Below are 15616 nucleotides of genomic sequence, written 5' to 3' on the forward strand. Positions count from 1 at the left end.
AGGCAATGACCATCTCCTTCATGAGAGGGTCTAATAATCGTACCTTGACAGTCAATGGTATTAACATCACTGAATCCCCCACTATCAACATCCTGGGGGTTACCATTGACAACAAACTGAACTGGACTAGCCATATAAATACTGTGGCTACAAGAGCAGGTCAGAGACTGGGAATCCTGTGATGAGTAACTCACCTCCTTACTCCCCAAAGACTGACAAGCACCTACAAAGCCCAAGTCAGGGGTGTAATGGAATATTCCCCACTTGCCTGGATGAGTGCAGCTCCAACAGCACTCAAGAGGCACGACACCATCCTAGACAAATTAGCCCACTTGAGTGACAACCCTTCCACAAATATTCACTCCCTCCACCACCGACAAACAGTGGCAACAGTGTGTACCATCTACTAGATGCACTGTAGGAACTCACCATGGCTCCTTAGACTGTACGATCCTAACCCATGTCCACTAAATCTAGAAGGACAAAAGCAGCAGATATCTGGGAACCCCACCACCTGAAAGTTCCCCTCCAAGTACTTAATAGAGGCATACAAAATGATCAGAGGGTTAGATAGGGTGGACAGCGAGAGCCTTCTCCCGCGGATGGAGGTGGCTAGCACGAGGGGACATAGCCTTAAATTGAGGGGTAATAGATATAGGACAGAGGTCAGAGGTGGGTTTTTTACGCAAAGAGTGGTGAGGCCGTGGAATGCCCTACCTGCAACAGTAGTGAACACGCCAACATTGAGGGCATTTAAAAATTTATTGGATAAGCATATGGATGATAAGGGCATAGTGTAGGTTAGATGGCCTTTAGATTTTTTCCATGTCGGTGCAACATCGAGGGCCGAAGGGCCTGTACTGCGCTGTATCGTTCTATGTTCTATGTTAAGTCACTCACCATCTTGACTTAGAAATATATCATCATTCCTTCACAGTTGCTGGGTCAAAATCCTGGAACTCCCTCCCTAATAGCACAGTGAGTGCACCTACGCCCTATGGACTACAGCAGTTCAAGAAGGGAAGCTCACCATCACTATCTCAAGGGCATTTAGAGATGGGCAATAAATGCTGGGCTAGTCGGTGAAGCCCACATCCCATAAAATGAATTTTTAGAAAGCTGGCTCAAGGGGCAGAGTGACCGTACTCTGCTCCCGATTGGTCTGTAGAATATACACTGCTTCAATCTGGCTGCTCACTGTAGACGGGAGTGAGACCTAGTGTTAAAAATTGTCGCTTTTGCTTGTACAGGTCTCCCTCCCAACAGGATCACTCTTCTGCTGCAAGACCTCGAAAGGATCCTCGCAATAATTGGGTGACGTCACATTTTCAGTATCTACCACCCACTTGGAATTTAGAGGTTATTAACTGGCCACAAGAACTGTTGTCATGCCAAACGATTTTGTTATCAAACAGCGACTAGTCTTTCCAGTTTCAGCTGCTGTGTCCCTCCGCTCTGGCACAGGACATCATGCTTGTATCAAATGTCTTAATTAACACTTGAATAGTGAGAGGCCCATAAATGAGTTTCTTTGCCAAACAATAGGACAATAAAGTTTCCTTTACCAGATCCCTCAACTATGTCACAGAACAAGTTAGGACTTGCCTGCCCCTGGACTACAATCTTTGTGCAGAGAACGAATGACCCATTCTGAGCAACTCTCTTTTTCACAATTTTTCACAGGAATGCCAGTAAAATACAGTCGGAGGCCGAGGTGATGCGAGCTCGGTGAAGAGAGATTGAGCAGAACAGAGGGCCAGGCTGATCAAATTTCTAACCTTTTCAGTGTAAAATTCAAACAGCAGATATCAGATCCAAAGCAATTTAGTCCTCTTCCGAACAACAACAAAAGGTCCCTTTATTCACCTGCCCAAGTCAAATGTGAGGCCATTCAGCCCCTTGAACTTGTTCCACCATTCAATAAAATCATGGCTGATTGGTGACCTCCCTCCATATAACCACCATTGCCTCATCTCTCTTTAATATCTCTGGCTGACAAAAACTGATCAATGTCAGATATAAAATTAATAAATTGATCTAGCACCAACTACCATTTGCAGAGGGGAGTTCCAACCTTCGGCCACCTTTGTGCGTAAATGTGTTTCCTCATTTCACTCCAGAAATATTGGCCTCTAACTAGACTCTGTCCCCTCGCCCCACACTCCCCAACCAGTAAAATAGTTTCCCTGCATCCACCCTGCCGGTATCTTAATATCTTGAAAACGATCAAATCATCCCTTAATCTTTCAGATTCCAGGAATTACAACCCTAGTTCTTCAAAGCCAGATAAAAGAAAACCAAATCCTATTATCCAATAGGGGTCTCCTGGGTTAATCCTGGGTTTCCCTGTCAGTTCGATTGGTCTGAATTTTACACACTCCCAACAGTGATGTACAATCTTTACAAGCTGAAATTGCCGTGGATGGTTACCAACATAATGAAGAATTTACACAGCAAATAATATTCCTTAATTCCTAATGCGGAGTGATGAATGGATATTCAAAGTTTCCGAATTCCAACCTTTGTTACTATTCAGCAGAGTCTATAATCCACATCTTTGACTGTATCTAGGTTCAGCAGCAAACATTCTTTCAAAATGTTTGATCAGAGAAACTGCTGCCTTAGAAGCAGGAAATAGTTGTTCCAATGGTTGTGTAGGTGCACACACACGTAACATGCCACTTGGCTGGGCTCTCTTCTCTCAATAAGAGAAGGTAGTGATGGGGGGGGGGGGGGGGGGGCACAGAAATGAGATAGTCATTGATAAACCAGTAGGAAATTCAGAAGGAAGTTCTTAATCCAGAGAGAGGTAGACAAATGTGGAACTCAATATCACAGGGAGTTGTTAAGGTGAATAACGTAAATTTAAAGAGAAGCTGAATAAGCACATGTAGTAATAATCTTTATTGTCACAAGTAGGCTTACATTAACACTGCAATGAAGTTATTGTGAAAAGCCCACAGTCGCCACATTCCGACGCCTGTTCGGGTACACAGAGGGAGAATTCAGAATGTCCAAATTACCTAACAGCATGTCTTTCGGGACTTGTGGGAGGAAACCGGAGCACCCGGAGGAAACTCACGCACACACAGGGAGAACGTGCAGACTCCACACAGACAGTGACCCAAGCCGGGAATCGAACCTGGGACCCTGGAGCTGTGAAGCAACAGTGCTACCGTGCAGAAAGTTCTGGAAGGAGATGCCGATAGGGCGAGAAGAAAAGGGATGGAAGGGGGCTCATGTGGATCATAAACACCAGCATGGAGCAGATGGGTTGATTGGCCAGTTGCCATAATAGTGTGGAATACAACACATGCAGACACACCGGTGACCAATTCCTGTTCACATTTGGACTTTTGCTCCCAGCACCTTTCCATGAAGGACAAAAGGCAGTTCTCATGTAGTGAAAAATTACATGTGCAGTGAAAACAAATAGACTAAGTACCAGGGACAACAACTGGGTTCAGCCACAGAGACGCAAATACCCCAGCCACACATCCCGACAAAAGAATGAACTGTTGTTACACCAATAAACAATTTCAGGATGACTGCAAACATGTTGGAAAACTTTCACCTTTGTATCTGCAAAGATTCAGATGATGCAATTCATGGTTTAAAGACATTGCTCCTCACCAAAAGTAGTACGTACGTTCCCTAACTGGAAACTATGGCTTAATCGGGAGACTGACTCCCTACTGATGGCCAGGTCTAAAGCTTTCAAGTCAGGCAACCCTGACCTATACAAGAAATCCAAGTATGACCTCCGCAAAGTCATCAGGGATGCCAAGAAACAATATCAGACCAAGCTAGAGTCACGGACTGACGTCATGGACTCTAGTTGGTTGTGGCAAGGCTTAAACAGTATAACAGACTTCAAAGCAAAGCCGAGCAGAATCTCCGGCAGCAGCACACCCCTCCCCGATGAACTTAATGCATTCTATGCTTGTTCGAGCACAAAACCATCAAACCGCTGTCAACTATTCCAGCACATCTGGACACACCCACCGTCACCACATCCGAAGTCAGATCAGCATTCTTGAAAGTGAACCCTCGGAAGGCGACAGGTCCTGACGGAGTCCCTGGTTGTGCACTCAGATTCTACACAGGCTAGCTGGCAGATGTGGTCGCAGACATCTTCAACCTCTCCCTACTCCGTTCCGAGGTGCCCACCATCATTCCGGTGCCAAAGAAGAACCTGGCTCATGCCTCAACGAGTATCATCCAGTGGCCTTGACATTGATCATAATGAAGTGCTTCAAGAGATTGGTCATGAGGCACATGAACTCCATACTCCCAGAATGCCTAGATCCACTGCAATTCGTATAGCGCCTCAATCAGTCCACAGCAAATGCCATCTCCCTGGCCCTACACTCATCCCTGGAGCATCTCGACAACAAGGGCTCCTCCATCAGACTCCTATTTATTGACTACAGCTCTGCCTTCAACATCATAATCCCAGCCAAGCTCATATCAAAGCTCCAAAACCTAGAACTCGGCTCCTCACTCTGCAACTGGATCCTTGACTTTCTGCCCCATAGGCCACAATCAGTAAGGATAAAAAACAACACCTCCTCCACGATAGTCCTCAATACCGGGGCCCCGCAAGGCTGCGTACATAGCCCCCTACTATACTCTCTATACACTCACGATTGCGAGACAAAATTTGGCTCCAACTCCATCTGCAGGTTAGATGATGACACGAACGTAGCTAATGAGTCCAAATACAGAAGGGAGATAGAGAACCTAGTGGAGTGGTGGAATGACAACAAACTCTCCCTCAATGTCAAAAAAACAAAAGAGCCGGTCATTGACTTCAGGAAGCGAAGTATTGTACACCCCCTTGTCTGCATTAATGGTGTCACGGTGGAGATGGTTGACAGTTTTAAATTCCTGGGTATGCATGTCACCAACAATCTGTCCTGGTCCACCACGTCAACGCTACGACCTAGAAAGCACAACAATGCCTGTACTTCCTCACGAAACTAAGGAAATTCAGCATGTCACACAAACCTGCCTTCCATCCATTGACTCTGTCTACACTTCCCGCTGCCTTGGGAAAGTGGGCAGCATAATCAAAGACCCCTTCCATCCAGCTTACTCACTCTTCCAACTTCTTCCATCAAGCAGGAATTACAAAAGTCTGAGAACACGCACTAACAGATTCAAAAACAGCTACTTCCCAGCTGTTACCAGACTCCTAAACAGCCCACTTATGGACTGACCTGATCTCTTCACACATCTTCTCTACTGAGTAGTACTACACTCCTGTATGCTTCACCTGATGCCTGTGCCTATGTACTTACAGTGTGTATTTTATGTATAGAACATACAATGCAGAAGGAGGCCATTTGGCCCATCGAGTCTGCACCAACCCACTTAAGCCCTCACTTCCACCCTAACCCCGTAACCCAATAACCCCATCTAACCTTTTTTGGTCACTAAGGGCAATTTATCATGGCCAATCCACCTAACCTGCACGTCATTGGACTGTGGGAGGAAACCAGAGCACCCAGAGGAAACCCACGCAGACACGGGGAGAACTTGCAGACTCCGCATAGTGACCCAGCGGGGAAATCGACCCCGGGACCCTATTTTATGTTTTTTTTTAATAAATTTAGATTACCCAATTATTTTTTCCAATTAAGGGGCAATTTAGCGTAGCCAATCCACCTACTCTGCACATCTTTGGGTTGTGGGGGCGAAACCCACGCAGACACGGGGAGAATGTACAAACTCCACACAGACAGTGACCCAGAGCCGGGATCGAACCTGGGACCTCAGCGCCGTGAGGCGGTTGTGCTAACCACTAGGCCACCGTGCTACCTATTTTATGTTTTTTAATGTATTTTTTGTTTGCCCTATGTATTTTCTTTTCACATACGTAATGATCTGTCTGAACTGCACGCAGAACAATACTTTTCACTGTACCTCGGTACACGTGACAATAAACAAATCCAAATCCAATCCAATCAGAATTGGACACTGAGCCAACTAAGGAAATGTTGGGAGAGAAAATCAAGTTCTTGATCAAAGGCATCTTAAAAGGAGGGAAGAAAGGTAGAGCAGTTTCGGGAGGGTAGAGGTGTCTAGGTAGGGAATTCCAGATTGAGGGCCTCAATAACTAAGGGGGAATTGGTACAACGTAGAGATCTTGGAGGTTATGGCCCTCCAAGCTTGCTACAGTTAATGGCCAGGAAGTGTTGTCCTCACATCGCAGAAGAAAATTTATAGGGTATTAACAAATGGAATTTCATTCAAATACTTTTATCAGTCATCAAAATATTGGTGATGGAAAAGGTTGCTTGACTGACAGGACAAGAATCATCCAATCAGATGAAGAATATATTTGCTTGCCCATTGGCGCATGAAGGCACAACAGGTGACCAATGGGGGTGTGGGGGATACTCTGGGGGCAGGGCAGAGGGAGGTGATCATGTGACGGTACCTCCAGGAATACATCCAGCCTCAGTTGGCAACCCGATCTCCCGCTTTCCCTCCAGGAAGTTTATCTCTGGTGTTGTCACCGGCTAGGATGCATTGATTTGGCAATCTGCACAACGCAAATGAGGCCTTGAAAAAAATAGTTCTGCCTGAACTATAAAGGTTCCGGTTCCTTCCACCCCACGGACAGTCATACAAACATGCAGTGACATGTCCCATAACAATGAGAGTTATTTAAAATCCTGTCTTCAATAGTTTAACAAACATTTGCCATTAATCCATGTTTCACTGAAGGATTAATGATCGCCTTTCTTCACCATTAGTGGTTAACCCTTTCAATATTAATCCAAACTCAGGTATGTTTAGACAGCACTTTCAACAGAGTAAAACATCCTTAAGTGATTCATACGAGTGATTGTTAAACAGAATCTGACACAGAGGCAAAAGACAACATTAGGTCAAACCTTGGTCATGGAGATATGTTTTAAGAAAGTGGCCAGCACGATAGCACAGTGGCTAGCTGGGTCACTGTCTGTGCAGAGTCTGCACGTTCTCCCCGTATCTGCGTGGGTTGCCTCCGGGTGCTCCGGTTTCCTCCCACAGTCCAAAGACGTGCAGGTTAGGTGGATTGGCCATGATAAATTGCCCTTAGTGCCCAAAAAGGTTAGGGGGAGAGGGTTATTGGGTTCCGGAGATAGGGTGGAAGTGGGGACCTAAGTGCGTTGGTGCAGACTCGATGGGCTGAATGGCCTCCTTCTGCACTGTATGTTCTATGTAAATGTTTTAAAGGGGAAAGAGAGAGAGAGAGAGAGAGAGAGAGAGAGAGAGAGAGAGAGAGAGAGAGGGGGGGGGGAGTAAAGGAGTTTAAGGAGGAAAGAGGTTGAGGCACAGGCAGCTGAAGGCACGGCTGCCAATGAGAGAGCAATTATGAAATCAGAGATTCTCAGGAGAACAGAACTTGAGGAACAGAGATATCTTGGAAGGTTGGGGAGGACATCACAGAAATAGGACAGGGTGAGACCATGGAGGAATTTGAAAAAAAGTATGAGATTTTAATTTAAGGCATTTTTTTGGCGCAGTACAGTGGTGACTGGTGAATGGGACTCAAGTGCAAGTTAGGATATGGACATAGTGGTAATGCCACTGGACTGGTAATCTAGGACAGGCATTGTCAAACTCAGGGGCGTAACCCGCAGGTGGGTCGCAGAATCATCCGTCATGGCGCTCCTGATCGCACAAATCCGCATGTAACAGCCGGCATTACCTTCAAAATGGCCAGGAACAGATTTTAAAAAAATACTTGGCCGCACTGCGCATAGGTGCCTGATCATCGGTGCGTAATCTGGCACGCATGCGCAATGCGGCCTAATTTTTTAAATATGGGCGCAGCCTTTTTTTCCCCCAAGTTCGGGGGGCCGAAGGGACCATTGGGGCCAAAGCGACCCAAAACTATTTCCTCCGTTTTTGCCAGCAACAAACAAGGGCCGGGATTCTCCCCTACCCGGCAGGGCGGGGGGTCCTGGTGTGTTGGAGTGGCGTGAACCACTCCAGCGTCGGGCCGCACCTTTAGGGGCCAAGCCCTCACATTGAGGGGCTAGGCCCGCACCAGAGTGGTTCCCACTCCGCTGGCTGGCGTGAACAGCCTTTGGCGCCACGCCAGCCGGGGCCGAAAGGACTTTGCCAGCCGGCGTAAATCCGCGCATGCGACGGAGCATCAGCGGCTGCTGACATAATCCCGGCGCATGCGCAGGGGAGGGGGTCTCTTCCGCCTCCACCATGGTGAAGACCATGGCGAAGGCGGAAGAAAAAGAGTGCCCCCACAGCACAGGCCTGCCCCCTGATCGATCGGCCCCGATCGCAGCGGGCCAGACCACCATGGGGGCACCCCCCCAGGTCAGATCGCTCCGCACCCCCCCCTCCCAGGACCCCAGCGCCTGCCCGCGCCGCCTGCTCCCGCCGGTAAGGTAGGTGGTTTAATCCACGCCGGCGGGAGAGGCTTGTCAGTGGCGGGACTCCGGCCCATCGCGGGCCGGAGAATCGCCGCAGGGGGCCCGCCGACCAGTGCAATTCCCGCCCGCGCCAAATCTCGGGTGGAGGCGAATTCGGGACACGGCAGGGGTGGGATTGACGCCGGCCCCGGGTGATTCTCCGACCGGGGGGGGGGAAATCAGAGAATCCCGCCCAAGGTAAGAAAAAATGGTGGGTCGCGCAGATCGGCAAAAACTGGGTCCCCGGAAAAAAGTTTGAAAAACACTGATCTAGGAGACCCTGGCTAATATTCTGATGACAAACGATTGGAAACCCACATTGGCAGCTGGTGGAATTTAAATTCAAGTTCTGGAATCAAAGCCAGTCTCAGTAATGGTGATCGTTGTCGATTGTCTCAAACAGAAGCTGCCCTGTTTCTGTGAGATACTGTCAGCCCACTTCAACGAGTGCCTGAGGTTCCCTCCCCATGGCAACTGGATCACATGACTCAGAGCAGAGACGCTTATCTGGAATTGCCTGCTTTACTTGATACATTAAGACATAACCATCTTGTAAAGCTCAACATTCTTGTTAATATATACCGACAACATCTACCATCCAAAATTCCCAGAAAAGTGGCCCACACTTTCTACAGCTCAGCATTGGCAGGGTCAGAGCTACCCTCTTCATCTGTATTTGGAACTCCACATCTTTTCCTCAAATCACATCCCAAAACCGCACAATCCCTCACTTTCCACTCAAACTCAACCCAGTGGTCTGGGGGAAGGATCTACATGATTCCATGCTGAGCTTCAAATCCCACCTCTGTCAGTCAACGTCCACTCGGCTCGGTTTTTCTTCACCACTGTTGGAAGCTCAATATCCTCCTCAGGTCTGGTTTTCTTCAATCTCTTCCTCAGCAGCTTCTCAAGATCAGTATCAACTAACCTCTGCCACCTCAACTCATCCCAAACAACATCTCAGACATCTTTACTGGCCCAATTCCATTGCTTGTTCATCCCTCAAGTGCTACAGTCACTTGGCTTCCACATCTCTGGAATTCCCAATCAGTTATAATGATCCCCCACCCCTTCCTTTAAAAACATTCCCCGAGTGCATCCTGCAGCCAGCTCGCAGTGGTGGCTGACATTGTTGTAATGTGAAGGGCCTGTTATACAAGCAGCCAGATCCCGTAAAATAAGCTTTTTTTTTTAAATTTAAGAGTACCCAATTCATTTTTTCCAATTAAGGGGCAATTTAGCATGGCCAATCCACCAGCCTGCACATTTTTGGATTGTGGGGGTGAAACCCACGCAAACACGGGGAGAATGTGCAAACTCCACACAGACAAGTGACCCAGAACCGGGATCAAACCTGGGACCTCAGCGCCGTGAGGCCGCAGGGCTAACCCACTGCCCCACCATCCTGCCCTTGAAACTTGATTAAATAAACGGGAGTCTCTTTGATTAGTGCACACTTTTAAAACAAAATCATCAGCCCCAGCAAATACAAAAGTCAAGGAACAAAGTAAGAGAATGTGCCGTAACAATGACACGGCACAAGGATTTATTGGTGAATGCTATAAAGTTGGTTTCATTTAATTTCGATTCACTTCTGATGCAGCATCACTTAGCATGTTCCCTCCTCCTTCGGATAAATTTCTGTTATGCCTCCTGAATAATCACTAAAACCCCTGCCATTTCTGTTGCACTGTCTTCCCTACTAGGCTCCCCTTCCAATCAACTCTGGCCAGCTCCTCCCTCATGTCTCTGTAGTTATTTATATTCAATTGTTACAATTTATACGTCAGATTTGCTAGCTGCAGCTTAAATTGCACAAAAAGTTCCATTTCATAAATACAGCGGTAGAATACTCTTCCTGTGATAGCATTATCTTCTGACTACCAGCAAGCCTAGTATTAACAGTCATTTATTGCTAAAGTATTTTATCAAATTAAATGGTGGTATTTTCAAGTTAAATGGTATAAAAGGTTCAGGGTGGGAGATATAGGAGGGATGTCCGAGGTAGATTCTTTACTTAGAGAGTGGTTGGGGTGTGGAATGGACTGCCTGCTGTGATAGTGGAGTCGGACACTTTAGGAACTTTCAAGCAGTTATTGGATAGGCACATGGAGCACACAAGAATGACAGGGAGTGGGATAGCTTGATCTTGGTTTCGAACAAGGCTCGGCACAACATCGAGGGCCGATAGGCCTGTTCTGTACTGTTCTATCTTCATATGTTCTATTATAAGTGATTTATAATTACCAATGGAGTGTGTCCAACGGCAGGAAGATTCCAGAGAACGGTCATAAATGTCAGAAACGCCTTGGAAAATTTTGGATGTCAACTTTTCCAGTTAACGAAGAATTAAGATGCACAACGATGAAAGGTTTTTGCCCCCAAAGCAATTTCTCTTCCAAAATAATCTCTTGTTACTCTCTCTCGATTCACTGCTTCCCCCCTGACAAGGGACGGATTGATGATCTTTACCCACTCTTCACATGGCAACTGGTCATGTAGTGTGAAAATCCATTGTCCAGTTACTGCCCGTTAGAACACACTGGGCTCGTGCATTAATATACCAACATGCATCTTTTATTCAATGTGGAGAAATCCATTCCTGGCAGCTCCAATGTAGGTTTCGGGCAGCGTTCCTGGTTAGTGAATGATTATTATCCAGAGGGTATTATACCCAATTGGGGAAAACCATAAAGAGACATACAGGCACCCTGCCCAACGGACTTTACTCTGAGTGTCCCACTTTATTGTGACCTCATTTCCATCATAGCTCAGCAAATGTCTATGACACAAGTACAAGACAGTTTGGTTGGCCACTTCCCTCAGACTCATTGTGGCTTCGCAAAGTTAAGGGTCTGCACTCAAGCTCAGCTTCTGCCACTCCTTTTCAGGACCCCGAACATTTCAGGACCCCGAACACTTGGAACATTAGATAGATTAAACGAAATACTGAATGTGAAACTGGCTGAATCTTCCCAACATGCATTGTGAAGGCCAACAGGCTTTCTGAATTAAACTAACTGTCTAAAAGTTGCAGACACTTTATGGGCGGCACGGTAGCACAGTGGTTAGCACTGTTGCTTCACGGCGGCAGCGGCCCAGGTTCGATTCCCGGCTTGGGTCACTGTCTGTGCAGAGTCCACATGTTCTCCCTGTGTCTGTGTGGGTTCCCTCCGGGTGCTTCGGTTTCCTCCCACAAGTCCCGAAAGACGTGCCTGTTAGGCGAGTTGGACATTCTGAATTCTCTTTCCGTGTACCCAAACAGGCGCTGGAATGTGGCGACTAGGGGATTTAAAAAAGTAATTTCATTGCAGCCTACTTGTGACAATAAAGATTATCTTACAGATAAATGGAGTCATTAATCGGTGATAGAAAATAACACTTTTGAAGCCATAGAATGTTTAGCGAGAGGCCAAAAAGTCATATAATCTGGTTGAAATCAATAAGCTGCGATAAATACACAAATAACAGAGCTTTAATGGCCCCGAGCATGAAGATAGAAGGTTGGCATGACGGAATAGGTTTGGACTAAACAGGCAATTTTATGCCAGCAGAGAGGATGAGTAATTCAAGAAGTTGGAAGATAGTATATGGTGCTGGTAGCTTTGGACAGCAAGACCCAGACTTTGTGGCTCCTGAGAGATGGAGTGGGACTCAGTTAGGTTGGCTGGCTGCTGGCCAATTGGCCATGTCCAGTAGCAGGTGGTGATTGGATCCTGTCCAAGTGGGCTGAATTTCAGAAAATATGGAGAAGTTCAGTTTGAATCCTGGACACTCATGGAATCTACAATGCAGAAGGAGGCCTTCGGCCCATCGAGTCTGCACCGGCACCTGGAAAGAGCACCCTACTTTTTTTAAACTTACGAGTACCCAATTAATTTTTCCAATTAAGGGGAATTTAGCGTGGTCAATCCACCTAGCTTGCACATTTTTGGGTTGTGGGGGCGAAACCCACACAAATACGGGGAGAATGTGCAAACTCCACACGGACAGTGACCCAGGGCCGAGATCGAACCTGGGACCTGAGCGCCGTGATGCAGCAGTACTAACCATTGTGCCACCGTGCTGCCCTAAGAGCACCCTTCTTAAGCCCACGCCTCCACCCTCCATCCGCGTAACCCAGTACCCCACATAACCTTTTAATACTAAGGGGCAATTTAGCATGGCCGATACCCCTAACCTGTACACTTTTGGACTGAGGGGAGAAACCGGAGCACCCGGAGGAAACCCACGCAGACACAGGGAGAAGGTGCAAACTCCACACAGACAGTCAACCGAGGCCAGAATTGAACCCAGATCATTGGAGCTGTGAGGCAGCAGTGCTAGCCACTGTGCTACTGTACCGCCCCACACAGGGGAAGGACCTGCTCTCCTTCTCCAGAAAGGCTATGAGTGGCTGTATTTCTGAAACTGCAGAATTAATCTACAGTGAAATCACTACAGGCTGCAACAGAGACCTGGATCTGAAAGCTTACTTTGATTCCACCATCTGAAACAAAGACTCTTATCTTTCACTCTCCTCCCCTCTGTGTTTGTGTGTAGAGGGTGGGGGCAGGTTAAAGTGGGGGGATTAGGAATTAGATGATAGTTATCCAATTGTATTTGCTGTATATTTTATTATAAATTTTGTTATAAAAAGTAATTGTGTTTGAATTTACAAACCTGGTGACTGTAATTATTGAGCAGCTAGTAACAGGCAACCACTTTGTGTATTTTTCCAAGAATGATTGGTTAATTTAATTGTATTGCGACTCCGGGTCAAGTGGGGCTGGAATTGGCTATGCACTAGCCCAGGGTGTCAAAGTATTTTTTCTTATGTATCAGATCAACCCAGTAGCACGTTGGCACAGTGGTTAGCCCTGATGCCTCACGGCGTTGAGGTCCCAGGTTCGATCCTAGCTCTGGGTCACTGTCCGTGTGGAGTTTGCACATTCTCCCCGTGTCTGCGTGGGTTTCGCTCCTTCAACCAAAGACGTGCAGGGTAGGTGGTTTGGTCACGCTAACTTATTTGGACAAAATTAATTGGGTACTCTAAATTTATTTTAAAATAATATCAGATAAACTCAGTCTTTAATTCACTGAGCAACAACTTGTAAATAGCAAGTAATTTGAGGAATTTGGCAATTTAGAAATGCGAGACACCTGGAAATAATGCTGCTGGTATGTGTGCTGATAACAATATTCAACACACCTGCAACATCCACGAGCTGTCTGGGTAAAGCTCAGAACTGCTCTTTATGATTATTTTTATATCTTTCTTTCCAAGGTGGGAAGAATGTTTTGTTGACCCCTTTATACTGTCCTATCAAAATCCAGCTTGAGCATCACTTGTCCAATGAGGCAGTTAATTCACTGAGAGAACCCATCTTGGCATTTTGCGTCCATTTTAAACATCCTTCGATAATGTTGAAATTAAATTAAACCCGCTTATTGTCACAAGTAGACTTCAAATGAAGTTACTATCAAAAGCCCCTAGTCACCACATTCCGGCACCTGTTCGGGGAGGCTGGTACGGCTGGTTTGCCGTGAATTCTGCTGGGCAGCTCTCTCCAGCAGATTTAGTTGTGAGGTCCTGGTCAGTAGGTACATGGCCCATGTGTCTCTCTGGTTGTCTCTTCCTTTCACAAAATGATCCATCTTCACAGTCCTCTTGCCTTATTTGCCAGCAGCTAGAAAATGGAAGAAGCTCTCCTCTGTGAAATGGCGGCAAAAGCAGGTACGTACACATCGCTTGCCGTCAGGTGTACATGCAAGGATATGCTCACTGCCGCCGCTTATGGTCGGAAGACTAGACACTGGCCATCACTAAGGAGAAGGTTCTGGGGAAACTGAAAGGTCTGAAGGTGGATAAGTCACCTGGACCGGATGGACTCCACCCCAAGGTTCTAATAGAAATAGCTGAGGTGATTGTGGAGGCATCGATGATGATCTTTCAGGAATCACTGGAGACAGGAAGGGTCCCAGAGGATTGGAAAGTGACTATTGTAAAACCACTGCTTAAGAAGGGAGGGAGGCGACTTCCTATGGCGGCATGTAGGAGGAGGTCGCACATTGGAGGGCTCCTGCACGAGGCTTGATTTTTTTTTAATTTAATGCCCGGTCCCAGGGACAATTTTTGGTTAAATAAGTGCAGAAAGACAAAAGGAAGAAGGATGTCCAAATCCCAAAGAAAAATGGCCGTGTAGATGGGGGCGAATGAAGGTTCGCCGTCAAGTGGAAAGGTCGGCTCAGGAACTGGAAGGAACATAGAACAGTACATCACAGTACAGGCCCTTCGGCCCACGATGTTGTGCCAACCATTTATCCTAATCTAAGATCAACCTAACCTACATCCCTTCAATTTACTGCTGTCCATGTGCCTGTCCAAGAGTCGCTTAAATGTCCCTAATGACTCTGACTCTACCACCTCTGTTTAAAATTATGTCCCCTCGTGACAACCATTTCCACCCTGGGGAAAAGTCTCTGGCTATGCACTCTATCCATACCCCTCATCACCTTGTACACCTCTATCAAGTCACCTCTCTTCCTTCTTTACTCTAGTGAGAAAAGCCCTAGCTCCCTCAACCTTTCTTCATAAGACATGCCCTCCAGTCCAGGCAGCATCCTGGTGAATCTCTTCTGTACCCTCTCCAAGTCATCCACATCCTTCCTATAATGAGGCAACCAGAGCTGGACACAATATTCTAAGTGTGGGCCAACCAGGGTTTTATAAAGCTGCAGCAAAACGTCACGGCTCTTAAACACAATCCCCCTGTTAATGAAAGCCAATACACCATACACCTTCTTAACAACCCTATCAACCTGGGTGGCAACTTTGAAGGATCTACGTACGTGGACCCCAAGAAGCCTTGGTTCCTCCACACTTCCAAGAATCCTGTCTTTAACCCTTATTGAGCATTCAACTTTGACCTTCCAAAATGAATCACTTCACATTTATCTCGGTTGAACTCCATCTGCTACTTCTCAGCCAGCTCTGCAATCAGTCAATGTCCTGTTGTAACCTGCAACAGCCCTCAACACTATCTACAACACCACCAACCTTCGCGTCATTGGCAAACGTACTAACCCATCCTTCCACTTCCAAGTCATTTATAAAAACCACAAAGAGCAGAGGTCCCAGAACAGATCCCTGTGGGACACAACTGGTCACCCACCTCCAGGCGGAATACTTTCCATCCACTACCACT

General features: G+C 46.7%; 1 protein-coding gene across 5 annotated transcripts in view; it reads right to left on the reverse strand.

The window, feature by feature from the left end:
- cep68 (centrosomal protein 68) overlaps positions 1-15616 on the reverse strand; it is a 57762-nt gene that overhangs the window by 36892 nt on the left and 5254 nt on the right. Inside the window, exon 1 of one of the 5 annotated variants that reach the window (XM_038807438.1) lies at positions 10677-11157. The exons of the other annotated variants lie outside the window; for them this stretch is intronic. The gene's annotated coding sequence lies outside the window, so the exon portion shown is untranslated. Of the gene's footprint in view, positions 1-10676; positions 11158-15616 lie in introns of those variants that run through there. 5 annotated transcript variants of the gene reach the window in all.

Source organism: Scyliorhinus canicula, chromosome 1 (assembly GCF_902713615.1).
Source record: "Scyliorhinus canicula chromosome 1, sScyCan1.1, whole genome shotgun sequence".
NCBI classification, from domain to species: Eukaryota; Metazoa; Chordata; class Chondrichthyes; order Carcharhiniformes; family Scyliorhinidae; genus Scyliorhinus; species Scyliorhinus canicula.